Genomic DNA, 19,315 nt, shown 5'->3' on the forward strand with positions numbered 1-19,315 from the left:
ACATTGCCATCCCAGAGCCATGGTGTTTGCTGTTTTCTCTGCCTGAAGCATCTAGGTGTTCCCATCTTTCAACTTTTCTGCCCCCTCTGTAGAGGTTCTCCATTATTGTTCCCCCACCCTGAACCCTTCCATTATGCTATTTTTTTTAAGTTTATTTATTTATTTTGAGAAAGAGAGAGCTTACAAGTGGGGCAGGGGTAGAGAGTGAGGGAAAGAGAATCCCAAGCAGGCTCTGCACTGTCAGTGCACAGCCTGATGCTGGGCTTGAACTCACAAACCACGAGATCATGACCTGAGCTGAAGTTGGAAGCTTAACTAACTGAGTCACCCAAGCTCCCCTGTGCTAGTTTATTTTTTTTAATGGCACTTACCATTATGTAATTACATATTAATTGTCTTTCCCCACTAGGTTGCAAATTGCATATGAGCAGAGGTCTTGGTGTCCAATTTGCAGCAGTATCTGCATCAGCCAGCATGGGGTCAGCACATTATAAACAATCTATGAGTATTTGTTGAATGAATAAACTTAAAACCTTAAAGTTTAGTAATATTGGACTATGTATAGAGCTTTGGACGTACACAAAACATGCTTCCAAGCATTTCTACCTGCCTGATGCAACCTTTGCCCTTTTGACCATCTGAGATAGCTTTTAATTGATGTCTTTTGTAGTTATTCTCATTCATACCTGATAATATTCAAAAGGGATAAGCACATCTCCTGTCCATCATAAAACTCCTCCTCAGGTTGGGTTGAATGCCCCACTCTGGCCCCCTGTTATGACAGGAACACCTTTCTTGTGGGAAACAGGGAGCCAAAGAAACAGAGGACCTATATTATATGTTAGAACCTGTTATATATTTCTATATAAAAAGACTTTGTTTTAAGGAAATGGCTCATGTGATGTTGGGCTGGCAAGTCAGATATCTGTAGGGCAGGCCTGTAGTCTGGAAACGGGAGTTAGTATTTCTGTTTTGAGGCAGAATTTCTTCTCTGGGAAACCTTAAGTTTTGCTCAGAAGGCTTTCCAACTGATTTGGTGAACCCACCACAGCATCGAGGGTAATCTCCTTTACTTAACCACATCTACAAAATACTGTCACAGAAGTACTTTGATTAGTGTTTGATTAAATAAGCGGGTACTAGGGCGCCTTGGCGGCTCAGTCATAAAGCGTCTGACTCTTAATCTCAGCTCAGTCATAATCTCATGGTTCTGTGATTTTGAGCCCTGCATCAGGCTCTACCCTGACAGTACAGAGCCTGCTTGGGATTTTCTGTCTGTCTCCCTCTCTTTCTGCCCCTCCCCGTTCATTCTCTGTCTCTCTCACTCAAAATGAATAAACCCAATAAATAATTGGGTACTCTGGATGAATTGACACAATACTTAAATAAATTATCAGAAAGGATTGGATGTCATATATTTATGTGTTTGTTTATTTATTTATTTGAGACACTGCAAGAAGGGGAGGGGCAGAGAGGGAGAGAAAGAGAATCTTAAACATGTTCCACACCCAGCTCAGAGCCCAAGGTGGGGCTTGATCTCACCACTGTGAGATCATGACCTGAGCCAAAATCACGAGTTGAATGCCAACCAAGTGAGCCACCCAGGTGCTGCTTGATTCTGCATTTCTGTGTAACAACTAAAATCATTGTATTTTTACCAAAGGGCTTTGAAAGAAATGTTGCCAATTTATTTGCTTTATTTTGTGTTGGTAGCTTTTCAGGTATTGAGTACATCTAGTTTTATCTGTCTTTACCATAAAAGTTAGGTTTGGTCAGAGTACTTAAAATTGAATATTTTCTTATTTATGCTTTAAATTACTTGTAGTATCACAGAATATTATATGATATTTAATCATGTAAGAATAGGAAAAATTACAAAGCTATATCCAAGACGTTGTAGACTTCTAATATTTTAAATTTTACTTCTCATGAGATTTCTATAGATAATTATTGGAGATAAAATAGCATAACTCATTGTATTTGTTTAAGATCAACCTATTATGTCTTTTATAAGTAGAAAACTTTCCTATTTGGTTTTCTTTAAGAATAAGTGAATCCATCTCTACTCTCAATGTACAGTAGACAATTATGGCTACACTAACATTTCTGGATGACACTGCTAAACATTCTGGTGGGAAACATTTAAATAAAATATAAATACTGTGTATGCTAATGCCTATTAATCATTACCAACATGCCTTAGAAGACATAATCAGAGTTAATTTATATATATATAAAAAAAATACCTAAGGGTAAATGATAACATTAGAAAATTTAGCTGGAGCAAATCATACATAATCATTGTTAACTTGAAGTAATTTATATTCAGTAAATTGCCAAATCTTGGTTGTAATAGTCAAAAAGGAGAGGTGCATGGTAATTATCTAGAGGTAGGCCATATATGTTATCAACTGGGAAATTGAGAAGTATCTTAAATGTAGTTGTTGGGTTAATTATAATTTCTGTAACAGATAGTAATGATATACATGAATGTTGAATAATTGAGTTATAAATGAAAACTCCTAGTAAGCTAAATAAATTATTGGCATATAGTGCCTATTTACAAGATAATATTCATACCTCTGGCATCATTTCAAATTAACTATGCTACAAATATATTAATGTTCCACAGTTTGTTCATGTTCCCATCAATATGGGGTTCATTCCATAATAATGTAAACTTTTAAAAATTGTAGAATAATTACTTCTGCTTCAGAGAATATAGATTACCTATCTTCTAGTAAAGTGCTGTAATTTATTTAGATATCTGCATTTATTGCATTGATTAGCCAAACTGATATCCTCTCATTTTTGCTAATTCATGGTGAAAAGAAATCCCTTTAATTTTAATCAAAACATACATTGACCATTAATCATATCATGGAACATAATAACTAACCCTTTTGATTGTCAGATACATTAATACGGGACTTTATTTAATCCAGTACAAGAAATTATGTAGTAAAATGGTGACTATAGCTATGTGATCTTGCTTTCTGATAAAACCAGCTAATTAACGTGCGTGTGAAGATGTCTGTAATCAATTTAACAACCTTTTGAAGTTAATGTACACTAAGTTCTTTTGTTGTTTGTGGGGGTTTTTTTTCTTTTGTAAATAGTATACTAGCTTTTAGAGACTTGAGTACAAGTTTGGCGATGGTTCTGTAAAACTGTCTTTACAGAATATAGAGAACACAGCCTTGGGTCACATCTCCAAGGAAAACTACCACAATTAAAGGGGAAATACTTTGTCAGACTTGTTCTCACAATCGAATTGGCTTAAATGTCAACCTCATCCTGGATAGACACAGGAAATAGGAGACTGGGGGTCTGGAAGGATTCTTAGCTTTCTCTAATTTTCTTCCAACATGGCAAAAACATTTGCATTCATCTGTGTCCTTCTTTCGGTTGTTCTCTCAGCTTTAATGTGCTGCCCCAGCATATTGAGGTTTAACTACTGAATTGTGACCAGGAAATTTTTTATTTTAGTGATGGTGATAATTTTGGTTTTTAAATCCCATCTTCTTGTAATTTCTCTTTAGCCCTTACTGGATGGCAAAGTTAATGAGGGCAGGGATTGTGGTTATATTAACAATTATTGCTTTTATATTCTCAAACTATTACAGTGTCTAATTCATAATAAGTGCTCGGTATTTATGGGAAGAAAGAGAGGAAGCAGAGGGAAGGAGGGAGAAAGAGAATATAAACTGAACATTCATACTTTTTAAAATTTTTTATTTTTATTTTTTAAGTTTATTTTTTATTGTGAGAGAAACAGAGACAGCCTGAGTGAGGGAGGGGCACAGAGAGGGAGACAGAGATAATCCCAATCAGGCTCCACACTGTCAGCACAGAGCGCGATGTGGGGCTTGAACTCACAAAATCTTGAAATCAGGACTGAGCTGAAACCGAGAGTCAGATGCTTAACTAACTGAGCCACCCAGGTGCCCCCATACATACTTTTCTTCTTAAATGTTTATTTATAATTTTGGGAGAGAGAGGACAAGCAGGAAGGGGCAGAGGGTGGGGGGGCTGAGAGGAGAGAGAGAGAGAGAGAGAGAGAGAGAGAGAGAGAGAGAGAATGAGAATGAATCTCAAGGAGGCTTAGTGCTACCAGTGCAGAGCCTGATGTAGGGCTTGAACCCATGAACTGTGAGTTCATGACCTGAGCTAAACCAAGAGCTGATCCTTAACTGAGCCACTCAGGTGTCCCAAAGGTTCATACTCTTTTTTTTTTTTTTTTAATGTTTGTTTATTTTTGAGAGAGGGAGACAGTGTGCATGAGAGAGAGGGAGAGGAGAGGAGAGGAGGGGAGGGGAGGAGAGGGGCAGAGAAAGTGGGAGACACAGAATCTGAAGCATGCTCCAGGCTCCAATCTGTCAGCACAGAGCCTGATGTGGGCCCCAACCCATGAACTACAAGACTATGACCTGAGCAGAAGTCATATGCTCTACCAGCGGAGTCACCCAGGTGCCCCACGTTCAGTCTTAATCCACAAAAATAGTTGTGGTTTTGAGCGATAGAGAACAAGATTCTCTCTCTCTCTCTCTCTCTCTCTCTCTCTAAGATCCCTCTTTCCAGAGATTTGGCAAAACATTTAGTTCATTTTTTTACATAAAGGGGAGAAGAAGTCATAGTACATGAGAGCTTGAATGGATGTCTGAAATCATTTTAACTGCTCATTTTAGAAACAAAGCAATAGAGGCCGAGATTGGCTTTCATACTACTGGATTGGATCACAGGTAATATCTGGACCTATGTTTCCTGATTCTTACATTCAAATATGTGTTCTTTTATATAATTATAACCTTACTGATACTTATTCTAGAATATTTTAAAGATATAGGTAAGAAAAAACACTAATCTCCCGACTTAGAAATAAATCTCACCACTTAGTGAACATTTTGGCTTATATTGTAATCATTTAAAATTGGTGTTAGCGTTTCTGTTGATGCAACAGCAGTCTTTAGAAGGGTAAAACATGGGGGAAGGTTGAGTATTGAAGAAGTATATAAAGAAAAGCTAAGAGAGACTCTCATCATATCCTTCCTCACTATATCCTTATCTGTTTGCAGTTTGGTTATATTCTTTCTGTACCTTTTTGAATGCATATGTGCACGTGTACGTGTTTATGGTTGGGGAAGATGACACGGAGAGACAGAAACAAGCACAATGAAAGGATAGAAGGCGTATGTAATGGCAAAGGAAGCAACAGTATGGAGACAGTACAACACCCTTTATTGTACGTGTAACATCCAGAGCCACCAAAGACCTCAGAGGGGTGCACATACACTAATCCGAATATATGATCAAGGCAATAAAAGCCTAACCTAGGTTAGTCACAGGCACAGGATGGCTTCTGTTCATAGGTTATCCTGATGATCCTGATGTTTGAATACTGGTTTATGCCATCTTGCTTACCAAGTTCAAGTCAATCAAGTTTTCATCCTTGTCTGTTGGGAGCATGTAAAAACCATTCCTAACACATTCCTAACTATTTACAGTGAAGTGAAGGTGAGGTGGAGGTGAATTAGATCTTCATATGGATTTCCAATAGGATTCTCAAATTTAGTATATTTAAGATCCATATCCTGATGGATTTTCCTGGTCTCCATGAATAACAGTTTCATTTGTTCACCTGCTTGGGCCTGAAAACTTGTATTTATCCTTGACTTGACTGTTTATTGCACACCCCACATAGAGTTTCTCAGTGAATCCTTTTGACTTAATCTTCAAACTTTATGTAAATTAACATTTCTCATCATCTCTGCTTCTGTCCCTCTAATCCAAGCCCTCATCATTTTTCCTTGGATTGTTGTAGTACCATTCTAACTAATCCCTCATTTCCGTTCTTACATCACTAATCTTGTCTCCACAAAGCAGCTTGAGTGAAATGAAGTAATCATATAGCAAACACTAATGGGGCATTGCTGTTTGCCAGGTGCTGATTAAACTCATCATGTATATTAATTTACTTAGTCCTAACATTCTTTCATTCGTTCTTCTCTTAATGATTACTTATTTAACTGTATTTACCTACTAAATTAAGTTTTTATTACCTCCTTATTTAGTCCTCACAATGGCATGTATGAACCTTTTGAGCCTGTATCATTCACATACAAACCACACCTACAGTTTATCACCTCTTAGTAAAAAGAATTCTTTTATTATCATTTTCTAGCTTTTCTTTTGTTCTTTAGATTTTTCAGAAATGTGTATATTTTAGCTGTATTTCCAGAGAACCAACTTCTAATTTTATTAAGTCTAATATTTTTCTTTTTAATATCTGCGTTTATTATTCCTGTGTGTGTGTGTGTGTGTGTGTGTGTGTGGTTTCTTGAGATGACTACTTATTTTCCTAGTCAATGCATGCCTGTAAATCTACTTATTTTTTTTCAAATGCATCTTTGGCCAAATGTCACAGATTTTGATAAGTAACATTACTTTCATTTCTAGTACTGTGTAATTATAACATTCATTTTCTCTTTAATGCATGCATTATTTGTTTACTTACTAAATTTTTTACTTTATGTACTTACTAAATTATAAACTTACTAGGTTTTTGTTATGCAATTTAGTCCTCACAATGATTTCTATGATCCTTTTGAGCCTGTATCATTCATGTAAAAACCACATCCACAGTTTATCACCTCAGTAAAAAGAATTCTTTTATTACCATTTTCTAGCTTCTCTTTTGTTCTTCAGGTTTTGCAGAAATGTAAATTTCAGTAAGAAAATATTTTTTTAGGGTGCCTGGGTAGCTCACTTGGTAGGGCATCTGTGGCTTAGGTCACAGTTGGTGGGTTTGAGCCCCGCATCTGGCTCTGCGCTGACAGCTTAGAACCTGGAGCCTGCTTTGGATTCTGTGTCTCCTTCTCTTTCTGTCCCTCCCTGGCTTGTGCTCATTCTCTCTCTCTCTCTCTCTCTCTGAAAAATAATAATCTTAAAGTTAATTTTTTTTTGTTTTCAATGTTATGATTTATCTTATCCAGTGTCATTAACTTAAGTTGCATTTCATTGTTACCAGGATATACATATTAAAAACACATATATATGTGAATATATATTTTATCTGATGTTAATAATGGGACACTTGCCTTCTTTGTTTAAGTTCACATTTGGAAAATATTTTTCTAGCTTTTAATTTCACATCTTGTATTTAGTTGTTTGTTTTGCAAAAAGCCTATAGCTTCCTTTCATCTTACTACTAAGTCCTAGATTTTTAAAGAATCTAATTTTTAAGACATAATAAATTTAGTAGATATTTTAGCCTATTCAGGTGTATTGTAATTCATAATGGTTATATTTATTTATTCTTTCCCTCTTTAATTTTTATGCTTTTTTCCTGCTTTCCCCTCATGTCTTCCACACTATCATTTTTTCCTCTTTTTATTGATTGAGATCTTTCTATGGTTGTTACATATTTTTTACTTTACTGAACTTCAACACCCACTTCCTGTTACTATTTTTCAGTGGCAACCCTTAAAATTTTAGAAAATATGTGTTCATATTTTATATCAATGTCTAGATTTAATTGGTCAATACTCATACCTTCTCATGCACAAAACTTCATCCTTAGGATACTTTCCCTTTCTGTATCCCCTCCTTATAAATAATTGGGTGTTATATTGGGATTGTCATTGTCAAATTTGCTGCAGATACTTTTTAGGTGTGAACATACGGTGTCTCCTTTCTTTGCTTCCTGCTGTTTCATGTTGCCCATGTCTTTCTCAAGTTATTTTTATTTTTGTTTTGTTTTAGTGAGTCAGTCATTTTTTCAGGGAATGCCTATAGCTCTTAAATTTATGAGCAATTCAATATGCAAAAATATCTTTTTATGTTTGAATGATAGTTTGATAGGTTTAGAATTTAAAAGTTGTAAATGTTTTTCTATAGACCTGTGAAGACCTTTGTTTTAGCACATAGCCTTAGAGATGGGATATCAATAACAATCTAATTCCCATTTATTTGTAAGTACCTGATTTTTCTCTCTGAACTATTTAAAAATTTGCTTATTTTTGGAGTATTGAGATTTAATCACAATTTATCTAAGGGAAGGTCATGTTAGTCTTCTGTACTCAAGAATTTTCAACCTAAACATGTGTGCCTTTTCCTTCAGCTTGAAAATGTACCTGTTCTCTTGTTTATTTCCACTCATCAAATCCATTTTGTACTTTTTAATGTCTTAATAGGCAAATGTTGAAATTCCTATGTGTATCTTAACTTGTACTCTCCATTTATTTATTTGTTCTATAATCTGGGACAACCTTGAAGACCAAAAATATAGCTTATGAAGTCTTTTTTTTATTATAACAAAAAACATTTTTAAATGTTTATTTATTTTGAGAGAGGGAGAGGGAGAGAGAGAGAGAGAGAGAGAGAGAGAGAAAGAGAAAGCAGGGGAGGGGCAGAGAGGGAGGGAGGGAGGGGGGAGAGAGAGAGAGAGAGAGAGAGAGAGAGAGAGAGAGAGAGAATGAATGAGAATATGAATGAATCCCAAGCTGGCTCCACACAGATACCACCAACTGTGAGATCATGACCTGAGTTAAAATCAAGAGTCAGTTGCTTAATTGCCTGAGCCACCCAGGTGCCCCTCATGAAGTCTTTACCAGTCACTATGTGCTACTTATCCTATTTATAATATTATTTTATTTATAGAGTGATAATATTTTTAATGTTTCTTTTTTTTTAATAGCAACCACTTTTTCCTATGGGTGTGGAATCTTATTAAATCCCTTAAGATGGTTAATTATTTCAATTTCAACATTTTCTTCTACTTTAATTTTTTTTTTGAGAGCTGTTTTTTCTGCTTGTTGGGTTGGTGTGGCAGAGATAAATCACGTGTGTTGAAATCCCATTTCATTTTTCTGCTTCAACCTCCCCTGTAGTTAAATAGGCTGTACTGGAGTTTGGCCAGTAAAATGAGAGAAAAGTCATTTATACCATTCCTGGGCCTTGCTCCTAAAATACTCTCCAGGGAGGATGTGAAGAAGAGACAGTGTGCCTTCTCCGTGTTCTCCTCACTTGATTGCTGGCAGGATACAAAGAATCCAGTGGAAGACTGTGAGTCATAGATGTTGGCAGAGCTGCTGGGTGTAGGATACTGGATCTCTGAATGACTGTGGACAAAATCTCCCTTTCTGTCTCACCTCCCACCAGCCTGTAATGGACTGTGATGTATGTGAAAAATAAACTTTACTAAGCCATTAATAGGTGTATGTTATGTGTTCTAAGAATTAGCCTATTCTGGGGCACCTGGGTGGCTCAGTCGGTTAGGCGTCCGACATCAGCTCAGGTCATGATCTCGCAGTTTGTGGGCTCGAGCCCTGCATTGGGCTCTATGCTGACAGCTCAGAGCCTGGAACCTGCTTCGGATTCTGTGTCTCCCTCTCTCTCTGCCTGTCACCCATTCGTGCTCTGCCTCTCTCTCAACAATAAATAAACATTTTTAAAAAATTAAAAAAAGAAGATTTAGCCTGTTCCAAGTAATATGTTTGTTTCCCTCACTTTCTTGCTATTATTATTCATCGTGTATGCGTTGGCATATTGGTTTTCTATTTATATTTGTCATTAAGGGTCTAAATAGCACTTTGTTTTTGTTCTTTTAATATTCCTAATAATGCATCTGCCTCTTGTGATTGCCAACTGCTCATTCAGTACCTTAAGCTCAGATGTTGAAAAGGCATCTCAGTCATGACAGAACCCAAACCGATCTCCTACCCCAGGGCAGGTTTGCTTCCTTTCTAGAGCCTCCATATCAGAGATGATACCATTCATCTGTTGCTCATGCCAATCTCACATTCATCTTTGTATCTTCCCTTTCTCCAACATTCTTCACCAATGCAGGAACAGTTCTGCCACATCTGCCTCTACTTTTAGACAAGGTATGTGAGCAACTCTTACCACTCCCCACTTCCATCCCTAACCCAGGTCACCATCATCTTTCACCTATTCTACTGCAGTAGCCTCCAGAATGGTCCCCTAGCTTCCATTCTTGCCACTATGTTTATCAACTACTCAGCAGCCTGAGCGAATCTTTTAGAATATAAGTCATATTGTTCCTGAAAAATGACACAACAAAACCTTTCTAATGGCTTTCTAGTATACTGACAGTAAAATCCAAACTCTTTAGCCTTATCAGAATGCGCCTACATTGTCAAACTTCTGCTTACTTCTCTGACTTTATTTTCTATCATTTCTGTTCTTTACTACAGTGTTCCAGTCATACTGGCCTTCTTGTTTTTGAAAGTTAAGTTCCCACCTCAGGGCTTTTATACTTTGTTTCCTCAGCCTCAGACTCTTTATTTAGGTATCACTTTCATTGGGTCTCACACCAAAGAGAAGAATTACTCCTTATGTAATAATCATCCTCTGTCACTCTTTTTCCTCTTTCCCGTCCCTATTTTTTTTTTTTTTCATAGCACATAACACTGCTTGGTGACCAATATAGGCTTGTTTGTTTTTGTTCTTCCTTACCAGAATGGAAACATGCTAGGGTGGGAGCTTGACCACTTCCTCATCAGGGTATCTCCCGAGGATGCTGAATCATATTTGTTACCCAGTGGGTGCAGAGGAAATACTTGTTGCATGAAGCAGTATATCTAAGGATTGCATGAGGGGTTTGCTTTCCTGTGAACATTGGCAGCAGATAATTCTTTTCTTTATTTCTCCTCTGTTGTCTTTGGGAGATTCTGGACGTCTCAAGGTCTATGGTGACTTTCTCTATATTCTGGCTAGGAGCATTCCCGAGGCAGATGGTTGACTTTATTTAGAAAGTAGGTTTCAGGACTTTATTCTAGTGATGAATACTGTGGCTGCTAGTCACAGAATAAACAAAGGCATGGGAGAAGGCATCAAACTTCTCCAGCTGTTCATACCATGGTCCTTTCATAATTATCCTGGTTACGGCTTCTTGCGTCTGTGGATTGGTTGACTCTGACAGTGGGATGTCTGGTGTAGAGCGTTATCTGGAGTTTTTTTTAAAGAGATTTGATCTTATAGATTTCTCCTACTTAAGTTTGGGCTTTGATTTCTTATATTTCTTCTTTATTTAATCCTATCTGCATCAAGGATTTTTTGCTCAAATTTCTTATCTACTGATAAAATTTTTCCAACAATGGTTGTCATGAACTTATAAAATATAGTTTTCCCTAATTTCACTGAGAGTTTGGATAGGGGAAATAGATGTGTATGTTCAGTCTGCCACTTAAACTCTACCTCATGTGGATGTACTGCATGTTATTGGTCTCCTGTTTTGTTTTTGTGGTTTACTAAATGTGGTTACATATCCATATCTTATTCAGTATTCTTATTTTACTATATTTATTTTATTCCTTCTTATATTTTATAGTATATAAGAAACGTGCACCATGGCCCTGATCAGAATATTAGCATTCAAATAACTTTGAGGGTGGAAAAGCTTATCAAGAGAAGAGACTTTTGCAATTTAACAAAAGAGCTATAAATGTTCTTAGTACCGAGATGACATACACATTAATTAGACTGCTAGGTAGTCCTACTGATTGCTTGTTTTTCTTGCCATATTAATCTATATATTGAATAAGTACCTCAAGCTGTGTGTTATTAGCAGGATATAATATCCTTCTATCCCTACAGCATTTCTCTAAGCTCTGGTCATTTCTGCTACTTTGGAATCTAAAATTGTTTCATGACTTCCTAGATAGAAATAGATTATGTGGGAGCTTAGAGTATCACATACTCCCAATATGTAACAGCTGTGAAATTTCAAGCTTGAGAATGGATTATAGGATATTTTTGAACCTTGATAGAATGTAGGATTAGTTGCTTCAATATGGAGTATTAAAGATTGCAAATGTTTAAAAAGCTTGATCTTAGAATTCATTAGAAAAACAAAAATGAATACAGTTTTAGGGGTTAGTGTGCATCAAGTTCACCTGGAGGACTTTTTAAAACACAAATTGCTGGGGCGCCTGGGTGGCTTGGTCGGTTGAGCGTCCGACTTCGGCTCAGGTCATGATCTCGCAGTCTGTGAGTTCGAGCCCCGCGTCGGGCTCTGTGCTGACCGCTTAGAGCCCGGAGCCTGTTTCAGATTCTGTGTCTCCCTCTCTCTCTGACCCTCCCCCATTCATGCTCTGTCTCTCTCTGTCTCAAAAATAAATAAAAACGGTAAAAAAAAATTAAAAAAAAAACAAAAAATAAAACACAAATTGCTTACAGTTTCTGATATGCTACGTCTGGATGGGACCTGAGAATCTGTACTGCTAAAAGTTGGATGACACTTGGAGAACTGCTGGACTAAGCCGTTTCCCGGACAGCTTACTGATCATTTCTTGTTCTGAAACCTGATTAGCCAATTTGTGGAGTTTCTAGACTATTTTATTTTCTCTTTCCCTCCCTTTCCCCCTCCCATCCACTCTTCCTCCCTTCTCCTCTCCACCCCTTTTCCTTCCCTCCTTCATCTTGTTTTTCTGTTCTTTGTCACTCCTGGTGCCTTGCCTCTTAAGCATTGGACTATCTAAGAGTGTCCATTCAAGTTCAGAAGAAGAACAAAGGGTATGGCAGTGGGATGAAATCCAGACCTTAAGAGATTGAAATTTGTCACTGAATTGGGCATAGCAATGATGCTTTTATCCAGGGTCCCACTACTCTGATTATCAAAAATACTTGAAAATTAATAGAATAGCATGCTTGTTTTAAAATTGGACAGGGCCATTGAGGTCGGCTGATGTAAACTCTCTTGATAAGACTGAAGCAAGAAAAAGAAAAAGATCAGAACCTATCGTTTCCTTTTCCAAGTTATTTTCACTTTGCGCTGCCGACAGCTGCCTTTCATGGCTATACTCCATGTTGTCATTATATTTTGATTACTTCTATACATATTTGTCATTATTGTTTGTTCAAATTGTTAATACTGTATAGTTTACATATAAACAAGTGTGAGCATGGCCAGTTCTTGATAAGAATTAGAGGCTACCTATTACATTAAAAAACTTTAGCACACTTTTTACGTTTCAATGAGTGCTCCAACTCACTTGGTATTGCACGATTTTTATTTTCTGACAAGAAACAGCTGTACACGATGAAAGAGTGTGTTGCCACTTTTATCACTGACTATGCTGCTGGGATTTTCCTAACTGCTTCAGCCCTGTGACTTCATTTAAATCTTACAGCAGTTCCTCAAATGCATGATCATCATTACTCCTCATCTCCCCTTTTATACATTAATAAACAGTTTCAGAGGGGTTGTCATTTCCCACAGTGTACATACTGGTTAAAGGCAAAGTTTGGATTTTGTACTCAGATCTTAATCCAAGAATGTTTTTAGCCTCACGGTTTATGTAAATGCAAATTGCAAAATGTAGCTGGAGCCAATAAATATGGCACGGAATATACCTGGCTTGCACGTGGTCTTCCCGAGCATCCGTGGACTTGTTCTAGTTGTAGACGTCTTCCTGGCACGGTGTTTCTACAGACTTTACTCACTGGTTGTCTTCGCCCCCTAGCTGCATGGAGTAACCACCCCCCCCCCCCCGCCCCGCCCCGCCGCCCCACCTCATGTCTTGGTTGTGGTGGGCAGCACTAGTCAGACGGCTCCTCTCCAATCCTGGTACCTTCACTGGCTGTTTGCCCTTGGCAAAGTCACTAAAAGCTCCCTACGCCCTCAGTTATTCACCTGTGAAAAAGCATTACTGTGAAGGTGAAACCACTTTGTAGATTTGTTGGGAGAGCTAAATAATATAATCCTTGTAAAAGCCTGTAGCATAGTGTTTGGCACATAGTATGTATTCATTAAATATTAGCTATTAGAGTCAGATCAATAAATTCATCATAAAATATTTTGTTAAGTTATTTTGAATGTTTACTAGGAGTATTATATGGTAGTATTTAGCACTGGCTGAGTCTTCCCTTGTAATTAATAAATGATACCTTTTGGGCAAGTATATACTGTGTTTTCTAAGTATTTCTTCTGTATTTAATGTTCCTATTTATTGGCAACATTTCTTTTTTTTTTAATTTTTTTTAACATGTATTTATTTTTGAGAGACCACGCAAGTGGGACTGGGGCAGGGGCAGAGAGAGAGAGACAGACAGACAGACAGACAGAATCCGAAGCAGGCTCCAGGTTCTGAGCTGTTAGCACAGAGCCCGATGCAGGGCTTGAACTCACTAACCGTGGGATCATGACCTGAGCCACCCAGGTGCTCCTATTGGCAACATTTCTTAATGTCCACTTGCATGGGAGTAACATTCAGGCTATAGTAGCTGTCAACAGGGTCGATTTCTCTGCTTCTGCTCCTCCCAAACAGTACCCTCTGCAAGTCTTTTCTCTCAAATTATCCCTGGACCCCTCAGATTAAAAAAAACAATGACAGGGGCACCTGGGTGGCTCAGTAGGTTGAGCATCCGACTTCAGCTCAGGTCATGATCTCACAGTTCGTGAGTTCGAGCCCCGCGTCGGGCACTGTGCTGACAACTCAGAGCCTGGAGCCTGTTTCGGATTCTGTGTCTCTCTCTCTCTCTCTCTCTCTCTCTCTCTGCCCCTCCCCCATTCATGCTCTGTCTCTCTCTGTCTCAAAAATAAATAAACGTTAAAAAAAAAATTAAAAAAAAAAACCCCCCAAAAAACCAAAAAAAAAAACCAATGACATTTTCTGCTCTTCCTATCCTGGATCCTCATTTTCACATGCGCTGTGGAGGGGTTTGATACCCTGGATTAGAGTACCCCGGTGCTTGTTCCGGTTTTGATATCTGCAAAATGTGCATGTTTGGTTTTGATGCACTAATGCTACTTCCTGTTACTTCTGAAGCCTCAGTGCCTGTGATAGTTTGTGTTTAGTAAAGGAACAGCATCAGGTTTTATCTGTGATTCTGTAGCCCCCTTTCCCTCCGACCGAGGCATGAGCACTTGAACCTGGGCCAGATATGGGTCCCTCTCTCAAGGGAGCCACTTGTCCTTAGGCCTGGCTCCTTTTTTCTGTGTCATGCTTCATTGTTTCTCTTTGCTCTTCTCTTTAGCGACCACCCAACTTGCTGATCCTCAGTCATGTCCAAGTTACTGGAGTTCTAGCGTAATTATTACTTAGATATTAAGATTAAATTTCTGTAATTCCTTCTTTTATCACCTCTCCTTATTAAGTACCTTTAGAAAAATAGAAAAGGTCTCAACTTAAAAAAAAATTACATACATATAGGAGTTTCTGTATTATAACCATATATTGATCAAGCTGTCCTTATGTATTTTACATTTATATCATTCTCTAAAAGTTTAAAAAAGTAATCTGGAACATATTAGTCCTCTGGATCCTTACTTTGTGAACTAGACAAAGTGTGGTTATTAAAATTCTAAGCTTTGGGAAGTTTGAATGATTTTCCCACACCAAGACAGCTAATAAGGAGGAGAATTGGGACCAGAATTGAGGTCTTCTGGCTCCATTTGACCTCCAAAGCTTGTACTGTTCAACTAGGACATCTTTAGAAGAAATGCCAAATGAATGACATTGCCTCTTCTGCCCTAAACACAAAGCCCTGTTAACTGTTTCATTGACATTCTTCCTGACATCTATAAAAATTCATATTTTATTATTATTCACCTGCCGATTGATTTAAATGTTATATAAATTGAGGTCCAAAAGGAAGAAGACAAGCTATGCATATATTTAATTTTTTTTTCTGTGAAAAATTAAAAACATTAGATATAAAATCAGAATGTCCTTTGTTAGAAAATATGCCATAAGAGCTACTAGTTACATAGTTACATCTTTTGGGATGATGTATCTCTGAGCAATGCTTGCATTAAGTCTCTATCAAGGCAGACATTGCTTCCCCAAGTCGTTAAGAACATGGCAAATGTTGTTGAATGAAATGAGGACACTAAAACTGTGGGAGGGATTCTGTGTTAGGGACACCTAAGAATGTTCTCTCTAGCAACTCAGCACTTCCCCCTCCCCCTTAGTGAAACAAGACTTTTGTTCCCCTCTGTCATTCTCTGCTATCTCACAAAGGCTTGTAATGGAGTGCTGGGCTGATATTGCAGACATCAGAAGGTGAGTCAGTCAGTAGGTGATGGACCAGGGGCATTCTGCTGACATTACTGATTACAGAGGATGAGAAGAGCTCTGCTGCACGCCCCTGGTTTTCTCCGAGCTTCTGAAATTAAAGAATCAGGCCCACTGGTAGGGTCACTAAGCTATCTCACATAATATTTATTACACGTGCAAAGTCAGAACATATGGAGAACATTTGCATTTGAATGAGGGAAAACATGCTGTTAGATAGATTAGAAAATCTTCTCTTTATTTGCATTTTTTCTTTCCTTAAAAGAAATCAATATGTGATGTATTAGAGCCAGGAATATCCCTCTTGCCAGTTGATTCTTCATTCTTTGTTTAAACATCCTCAGAACTGAAGCTTGTGATGAAAAATGGAGCTGTTTTCCTAATACAAACAAAACCACTATGCCCCCTGCAAACAAAAAGTTGTTCTTGGTAAGTTGCATTGTATGTAAATTTGACATGTTTTAAATCTGTATAAGCTCATTTACTTTAGAATCAGTCTCATCATCTGAAATTCCTTTTGTAAGATATTACAGAGGACACTTAAATTATAAATCATTCATTCCTTTGAGAATCACCCTTACGCACAAATAATATTTAATATTTTTAATCAATTTCAGTAGACCTACTTCTCTCTTCTACACATTAGGTTGAAACATTTTTTGAGGGAGAGAGCGAGCTAATCTTGTGGAAGGACCACTGATTTTGCTGTTACTGTTTTTGTGCCTACAAATAACTAATTCCCATGGATACTACTAGAAAGGTATTTATCAAGCCTGTCTCAAAAAAATTGGGGAGGGGGCTAGAAAAGTAAAGAAACATAAGGTCAACTTGTATAAATTTCTGGTCTACCCATGACATTGAAGAAGATTGCTCAATGTCAGCTTTGTAATTCACTAATTAGTACATATTTATAGCCAGGTGCTGGGTCAAGTTAAATTGGGATGATTTTTTTTGACATGATTCATCTGATTTCGTATTAAAACAATTTTTCTAGTTTAAGCCTTTTTCTATCAAATAGGCTCTATGGCTTTGTGTACCTACTATGTGAGGAAAGAAGTGCCCTAACATTTTATCTGCTGTTGTATGATCTATATGTTATTAAATTTTTTGTCAGGAATTCTGTGATGATTTATTGTGTTTAAATTTACTTGAGAGAGAGAGAGAGAGGGAGCTTATGCATGTACAAGCGGGGGAGGGGCAGAGAGAGAGGAAGAGAGAGAATCCCAAACAGGCTCTGCACTGTCAGCACAGAGCCCAATGTGGAGATTGATCCCATGAACTGTGAGGTCATGACCGAACTGAAATAAAGAGTTGGAAGCTTAACCACCTGAGTGACCCAGGAGCCCCTCTGTGATGATTCAAATACAAAATAAAAGACAAGATACTTTTGAAAAATGTGTTGTGGCATTTTATTTAAAGGCAGTTGAACTCCTAGGTCCAGGATAGAATAGGAGTTAAAGAAAGCAGCTTGGCCTCTACCTCCAATTTTGGATATGTGCTTTGTGCTTTTTTGTTTAAAATAGTGTATATTTTAGGTAATTCTCACTTTGCATTTATTATTGACCAGACCCTCCTAACGAAAGTAACTTCTTTTCCCAAGTTTTAGCCAATTGTTCATATTTTCAGCTTCCTACATAGTTGTTAGATCTTGAATTTGGCAGTGAGTTATGAATGAGAAACCTCACCTGATACAATGGCTAATTTCTTTCCTTTTTGTTTCTTTCAAATGTTAGTAATGTTTTTTAAAAAAGTTTTTTAATGTTTACTTATTTTTGAGACAGAGACAGAGAGCAAGGAGGAGAGGGGCAGAGAGAGAGAGAGGGAGATGCAGAACCCAAAGCAGACTCCAGACTCTGAGCTGTCAGCACAGAGCCTGACATGGGACTCGAACTCACAAACTGTGAGATCATGACCTGAGCTGAATCAAGTCGGACGCTTAACCGACTGAGCCACCCAGGTGCTCCTAGAAATGTTTTCTTTTTTTTTTTTTTTAAATAAAAAGATAAATTAAGTGATCAGAACAAATTTCTTTCCTCTTAACCAGTTCTCTGTAACATGTCCAATATACTGTGCTTTCAGCATAACTGGACAGGAAGGCAGAGATGCCTTTAGGAGTCATAAGTGATAGTTCCTTTGTGTGACGAGTGGTGTTAAGTTTATATATGTAGTCCTATGTTATTTAAGTTTGTTTATTTTGAGAGAGAAAGTATGAGCATGTGTGCATGAACCAGGGAGGGGAAGAGAGAGATGGAGAGACAGAATCCCAAGCAGGCTCCAGGCCATCAGCGCAGAGTCTGACACGGGGCTCAAACTCATGAACGTTGAGATCAGGACCTGAGCTGAGATCAAGAGTAGGATGCTTAACCTCCTGAGTCACCCAGGTGCTCCTGTAGTCCTATGTTGTTAGGAAATATGAGATCTCTGGATCACAGAATAGATTGTTGATTACCCACAGAACATCTTAGTCCTACTTCACCAAGCCCCAGTCCCTGTGGGGTGATCTGATAAGGGGCCAGATATATAGCAATGTTGTATCACATGAGAGGAATCCTAAAATTATGGCCCTTGGTGCTTACATAAGGAAGCTGGCACATCTTCCCTTCCTTACCTCCAGAGAGAAAGACTTTTATTCTGGAATGTAAGCAGATGACTCTAGGGGAGAGTGGAAAGATGTCTTTAGGGTTTATTTCATGAGCAAATGGCTCCAGGGAAAATACATCTCTAAATCTTTCCAGAACAATTTACTGTCTCTAACTTCCAGGACTTATTTGCCTTCAACCAAACTTGCCAATACTCTGCTTATCTGCCTTTAACCAAACTTGCCAATACTCTGCTAAATACTCTGCTAAGATCATACCAAAATGTGAAAATAGCCCTAGAGAATGAATGGTCTCTCAACAAATGGTACCTGCTAACAGTATCATGTAATGTGTTAGAAATGGTTGGTGGGGATCGAACTCATGACCTTGAATTATGAACATTTGGAACTTATTGAAAGCAGTTAGCAATGGAAAATGCATACATTTTATGAGAAAAATGAGTCTGTAGGTTAATGATTAGACACAAAGCATGAATATCTTAAGTCATTTGGGGTTTTTGTGTTTTGTGTGACTTATCTTAGAACATAGATTCTAGTTCATATTGTCTGGATATGCAAGTAGTCATTAGGCCTTCTAAAAGCAAGATCAAGCTCAATGTGAGACAAGAGTCGCATGTGGTGGCATAACCAATATTTAAGTACCCTATTCCAGTGTGATTGGTTTTATACCTTTGTAATA

Source organism: Neofelis nebulosa, chromosome 3 (genome assembly GCF_028018385.1).
Source record: "Neofelis nebulosa isolate mNeoNeb1 chromosome 3, mNeoNeb1.pri, whole genome shotgun sequence".
Taxonomy (NCBI): Eukaryota; Metazoa; Chordata; class Mammalia; order Carnivora; family Felidae; genus Neofelis; species Neofelis nebulosa.